This window comes from Lepisosteus oculatus, chromosome 14 (genome assembly GCF_040954835.1).
Source record: "Lepisosteus oculatus isolate fLepOcu1 chromosome 14, fLepOcu1.hap2, whole genome shotgun sequence".
NCBI lineage: Eukaryota > Metazoa > Chordata > Actinopteri > Semionotiformes > Lepisosteidae > Lepisosteus > Lepisosteus oculatus.
The window spans coordinates 22,654,616-22,661,105 of NC_090709.1; the positions used below are offsets into that span (position 1 = coordinate 22,654,616).

Consider the following 6,490-nt stretch of genomic DNA (forward strand, 5'->3'; position numbering starts at 1 on the left):
CATCAATCGTTCAGCATTTCTAAAATGTTTAATTGAATTGACAAAGAAATCCTCTCCTTAAACTTCGAAAAGGATTATCTGTTGAGCCAGCAGGCGTAACACTGCAGTTGCCCATTTCTCACAGGTGGTTGAAGTTGTGGATAACATTTAGCAGGTTTGGCACCATGGCTTAGCTGGTTAAGACGCCTCACTAAAAACCAGGAGACCCTGGGTGTGAATCCCAGCGGTATCTATTCGTAGACAACAGGCCACTCATTGTCAATATTTATGGAGCTTAATTTAAAGACAACGGGAGAAGCATGAGTTACAGCTTTCTGTAGCTGTTTTATATAGCGATGTATCGGTTGGCTCTGTGGCGCAATGGAGAGCGCATTGGACTTCTAGGCTTTGATAGAATGAAGTCATTCAAAGGTTGTGGGTTCGAGTCCCACCAGAGTCATGTACCATTTTGATTCAACCTTTCAAAATCCTCTAGGGATCAGTGTTGATCAAGTCAAATAAAAGACTTCTTAAGAGTCCACAGTTGAAAATGAACCAGCAGCCACAAGAAAGAAATTAGCACTGGACTGTGATCACATTACTCCTGTCCTGGACTCCTTGCACTGGCTTCCTGTCAACTTCAAAATCCTCATGCTCACCTATAAGGCTCTCCATGGCTTGACACCACAGTACCTGTCTGGGTTATCGCCCTACTCCCCACCTCACAACCTTCGCTCTTCTAATTCTGGTCTCCTATCTGTCCCCCAGTCCATCTACACTCTATGGGTGACAGGGCCTTCTCCTGTTTTGTACCAAAGCTCTGGATCTTTATTCCCAAGGATATCAGAGAGTCACCTTCTCTAAACTCCTTCAAATCCAGACTCAAAACCCTCTTCTTTAGAAGAGCCTTTAATGAACTATTCTTTACCCCTCTGTTCCTACTGTATTTAATACCACCATCTATTGTCTCCTCTAACTGTGTATTCTCATCCTGCTTATCTTGTGTATTTTTTAATTTTATTGGTTTCATTCTGTAAAGCACTTTGAAAAGCCACCTTTAAAGGCACTATATAATGTATAGATTATTATTATTAATAATAATAATGAACAGCGCATTTAACACTGAGCACATGCGGTCCTTCTTTGCAAAGGATTGCAAAAGCTGGGAATTAGCCTTTCACTCGTGTTGTTGAAGACCGTATCCTGGCTTTGTTGCAGGAAATGTCTGGATGCCATCACCGGATCAAGGAGAGGATCAGGGTTTTGGGAAGTCTTTTTGATGCCTGACACTGTGTGTTTCCTGGTTGTAACGGGTGTCATTCTGGACCTAAACAACAGAGAACACCGTTGAAATAGCTGAACTGCCTAGCGGACACTTTGTCGCCTTCTTCTGACCTGTATTTAATGCGATTCTCTGAAAACTTGGCACGTTATATCTGTGCTACCTTTATGGAGGGCACACTCATAAGAATCATAGATTCGATCACAAGCATCTAAAAATGAGCCTGAGAAAATGACATCACGCTATGAGGCTGAATGGCACAAATTCTCCTGTTACTTCTGCAGCAAATGTGTGTTTTTTGCTTCTTATTTGGCAGCAGTGGGATTCCAACTCACACCCCCAAAGAGACTAGAGCTTTAATCTAGCTCTAAATTAAAAACTAGGTGACTTGTAATGGCTGGTAGGAGAGGAAAGGTATAAATGCTTCTTTTTTGGACAAAGTCTTTATCTTTTTTTTCACCAGTTGTTTTGATCAAATTATTGTAACGCAGTGCCATATTAAGGTATAATATGTACATGAACGTCATGTCTGAGTCGATGATGGCAGCTGAGTATCGCTGGAGGACAGTTCATCATGAGTGGGTAAGCCTGCATAATGAGGGAGAAGAGATCGGCCTCTCTGATGCAGTGTCCAGTGACACTAACCTTCTGTCCTACTGTTCTCTGCTAATGTAGATGGTGAATGTTTATTTAGGTGAATGTAAGGTTTCATTCTTGTAAAATATTTCCGAGCACTTTTTTTGTTGCTGAAAATTAATCCTGAGCATTTGAATGAATTCCGATATTGTCACCTAATTCCATACATTGTTTCATCAAACTAGAACATTTAGAGGAGGTCAATTGCATTTATGAATTGCATAGTGATAGTATTTCTTTCCATTTAAATACTTCAGTCAAAAATGTAGAGAAGGTGCTCCTGTTTTCACCATTATAAGAACTGTGATGCACCAGTAATATTTACTCTCATAAAAGTATTGTAATTGTATTGTTCTGTTCTGTAACAATCTTGAGTGACACAAACCTTCTGTTTTACTGCACTACACTTCTCCAGAGGCCAGTTCAGCACACAAGGATCCTCAGTCAAACAAACACTGCAATCGCTTGATAAACGCTATTTCTCATCCTTTCTCTTAGTGTCGGTGCTACTATTGTATGCAAAGGAGGCGACTTGACAATGAAGAGAGTCTTCATGAAGGTGTGTGTCGGCAAGCTCTCCACTGTCAATTGACTGGGCTTGTGAAGAAATCAATCTCATTCAACAACCATACAAATTGCACAGCTTAAGGCACATGAAGCGAAATCTGTGAGCTGATTGACACAAAACAATGTCACTTCACATTATCTGCAAAGTTGTTTTGCTTGTCTGACCACCTCTTCCTACTTTACAGTGAGCACATATATTTCAGTTCCTTTCTCCCATGTGGAGATGTATCCACTGCCAAAACTGCTGTCTGATTATTTAAATTATCTGTAAAACTGTTACATGACTTCATCTAATTGTAAATTTATAAGACGGTCTGTGAGACATTTGTGAGAGTAGCTGAATCCCAGGGCTGGTATGGAATCACACACAGGCGGGTCTTCTGTGTGATCTGAGTCCCACTGCTCAGAGCTACAGACTGGTCAAATGGTCACTATTGTAGACACGACCATCGGACCATAGGCTACAAATAATCAATATACCGATCATAGTGTCACTACTGGTGTTTATTACATAAATACTGTATATAAATAATAAGATAATTCCACACTCATAAAACATTTATAAACATTTTGGGAGGCTGACATACAGTAAAGAAAGTAATACTGAAGAGTTTGGAAGTCCTGGAAAGCGTTAATAGATCCTTCTTGCTTTCGACCTGGAACAGAGCCCACAACTGCCAGATCAGTGACCCCTGAGCCCAGTTCACAGAGAGGAGAACCAGGAGCTCTTCTATGTCTCTAAGAGGGCTGGGAGGAAAGATAAAAGGGGGAAATGTGACATGAGTCCAGGCTGTTCTGTCTGATATTGTTCATGTAGCAGCACTGATTGTCTGAATATCTTCTGGTTCTGGATTGTGAGGATAGAGAGCAGTACGGAGTTGAGATCCTGTCTGAGTGTGAGTCTGAGCTGTGAATCTCACTGAGAAGAGAATAATGATTTTTTATTCTGCCTGAGAATTTTCCTGAGAATTTTTTTCTTTTCCAAGTGGTGTTACATCCCCTTCAGATACTCTACACAGACTGCCAGAGAGAAGAGGATAGAGAGATGGACAGATAAGAGCACACACAGCAAGAGACACCGACGTCTTGATTTACTTTGAAGCAAGTGTTAATTTCTTTTCTGGAACAAGTTGTTTCTGAACTTCAAGAAATTCATACAACTTCTGAAAGATAAAATACAAATCTTGCTTCTCAGGACAGAAGAAATGCTTCCAAAAAATGCCAGTGATTTTTTCTCCTTTTAACGAAAAGTGGAGAAAAACAACAGCAGTGCAACTCCGTCGGCTTGATTTAGCTTAATACAAGTATTCACTTCCTTTTCTGTAGATTACAGCCTGCGAAAGATGAAATGAACTTCTTGGTTACTCTTAGTCAGTGCAGAAGAAATACTGCCAGCTGGCAGGAAAATGACAGTATTTTATTTTCTTTAACTACAAACATGTGAGTTGTGAAAAGCAACGGGAATGTGTCCCTGTGCAGCTGTTAAACAAAGGGCTGGTGGGTCAAACGTACTCAGGGACGTGCTTCAGATTGTGATGATGTAAACAAAATCTCCGCTAAAAATTGAAGGGATTTCTTCGCAAACCCTCTTGAATGTGGCAGGAAATCTTTGTGTTTTACTCGTGTGCAACTACAACAAGTAAACAAATAAGTACCTAAGTCAATGTCCAAGAAAACCATCTTCACGTGTGGAATTTTTCTTTAACTGGCTGTTGGGAGAATTCATTTATACACCCGTTGTATCCTTAGCAAAAATATTTTAAAATTAGAACACAGATTTGTTGGAGAACTTGACAATCCTTGACAATCATTATTAAATGAGCATTATACAAATGTGCGTTGATATTTTTAATATGTACCTTAATTGTAATATATATATATACATAATTGCTTTGATATGGATGTTCATTTGAAGGAATTGAGGAAACTATGAAGGATCGCAGAACAACCAAAGATACATTTGGGCATCTGCTATTGGTAAAGATGAAAGAGTACCTTAAGTGTGAAGCTTTCATACACACGAGAGAAAAAAACAGTTTTAATGCACTTCATTAAACTGATGGTATGCTTATCAATCGTGCATAAAGTGTACATAGCAGAGGATGGTTTCGATCCATCGACCTCTGGGTTATGGGCCCAGCACGCTTCCGCTGCGCCACTCTGCTGACAGCTGCTATAATGTGATTCAACACAACTGCTCTATCTTTGCTTTCTAAAAGTGCGCCCGAGATGAAAAGTCTAAACGGTAAACGCAGACGTCACTTTGAGCACTTGGTCTTTTATAGCACAAATCATCACCCGCTGCTCTACATGGGCGTGTCTTCAATATCGTTGAGAACCAAACCTTCTGCTTTCCGAGGCAACTGATTCTTTCGTCGTTAATTCCCAAATCTTCAATGAGAATCAGTGAAACGAAAATCAAACACATGTACACACTCGCGTCCTAACCTGAAAGAAAAATCTACACCCACTTTATAATACTGAAAATGATTCAGGAAGTACAGCAAAGTTCTAAAACCAGCGAATGCATCTGCATACAGTACATAAAATGTCAATTTTTCAAAAGTAAAATCTTCAGCTTTGAAAGATTACCATCCATATATTTTCGTTTTTCTCTTTTTTTACATAACACGCTTTCGAGAAACAAACTGTCTTTTAATTAAGGTTTCATTAGAAAATGTGTATCTTGGTTTGCCAAGTTAAAATCGGCACATCCCAGTGGGCAAAAGATGTAGAATATACGACTATTGAACGCATACCAGACGTGTAACTGTGCTCCGTAACTGGTCTAGAATGAAATTGATTATATGTTTATTATACATAAATGGTTGTAGTTCTATTATACGGATAAATTTAGAAGACTACTATACATATATAGTTAAAGGTCTATTATACATCAAAGAAAGATTTTTATAGGTGTAGAAACTAGTAAATAAAGCCAATGATTTATTTTAGAAATTTATTCTTAAAATATACAACTATTCACACCTGAAAAATATGTAGTTCAAATTATACATTATATACAATATTGTAATCAACAAATGTCTAACCATCATAAAAAACACAACTAGTAAACTTCAGTTACAAATTCTAGTAACATGGCAATATATATATATAGTAATGCAAACACAAACTAATTACATGAACACGCTAATATTTAACTCAAAACCACATTTCGAAACTTCTTTATTTCCACGAAAATATTATTAATGTAGCACAAACGCTACTTTCTAATAAAGACAGAAAGAAACTATTTGTTTTGTGTCTCATGGTGATCCTCCTCTCGATACTAATGACATGTTTAATATGATCCCTCGAGAAAAAAAAGGAGTCAATTTCCGCCTGGAATGATTGATGCCCCATCAAACATTTTGTAATATCCCTGGAAGTTTATACAGTAGAATCCTGGTTCGTGGCTTAAATTCAAGGTAAACAAGACTAAGGAAACGAGTTGGAAACTTGATGTCGAAGTGGGATTTAAATCACCCGGAACATTTCACTACATTGGGCAGTATGTGCTAGGGAGCATTGCTTGACATCCCTTCGATAGCTCAGTTGGTAGAGCGGAGGACTGTAGTGGAGTCAGTAGGGAATCCTTAGGTCGCTGGTTCGATTCCGGCTCGAAGGAAGGTGCTTTTTGTGTACTTTAATCAAAGAGTTAAAAAAGCGAATCTGTTTCATTCAGACATTTATCAAAAGTTCAATAAACGACGAAGTAGAGGTTCCTGTTCCGAATTCAGCCCACGTCTGATTGTCTTGTTTTGGCCAAGATCCGATCTTTGAATTAAGGGACTACTCTGTCTGCTTTGTAATTCAAAACTACATACAAATGTCAAGTTTTTTGTAGATATAAAGGTGTTCTCTGTTTTCAAAGGATAGGTACTTAATTGGCATAATGATTTGGTATTGATTTTGTATCGTTGTATTATGAAGTTTGTGCTTTCTGTGTTTTTATCGTATTGTGAACTTATTTTTTAAACAAATGCTTACAAAGGCAAACAGGGCACACATCTGTTTATACCAGTG

The 6,490-nt window shown here is 38.5% G+C and overlaps 2 non-coding genes across 2 annotated transcripts; both read left to right on the forward strand.

The window, feature by feature from the left end:
- The first annotated feature begins 346 nt into the window (after positions 1-346).
- On the forward strand, positions 347-439 carry trnar-ucu (transfer RNA arginine (anticodon UCU)). The gene is made up of 2 exons: positions 347-383; positions 404-439. It is a non-coding gene; the product is annotated as a tRNA-Arg (tRNA).
- A 5,565-nt stretch (positions 440-6,004) lies between these two features.
- On the forward strand, positions 6,005-6,092 carry trnay-gua (transfer RNA tyrosine (anticodon GUA)). The gene is given in 2 exon segments: positions 6,005-6,041; positions 6,057-6,092. It is a non-coding gene; the product is annotated as a tRNA-Tyr (tRNA).
- The last annotated feature ends 398 nt before the right edge of the window (positions 6,093-6,490 follow it).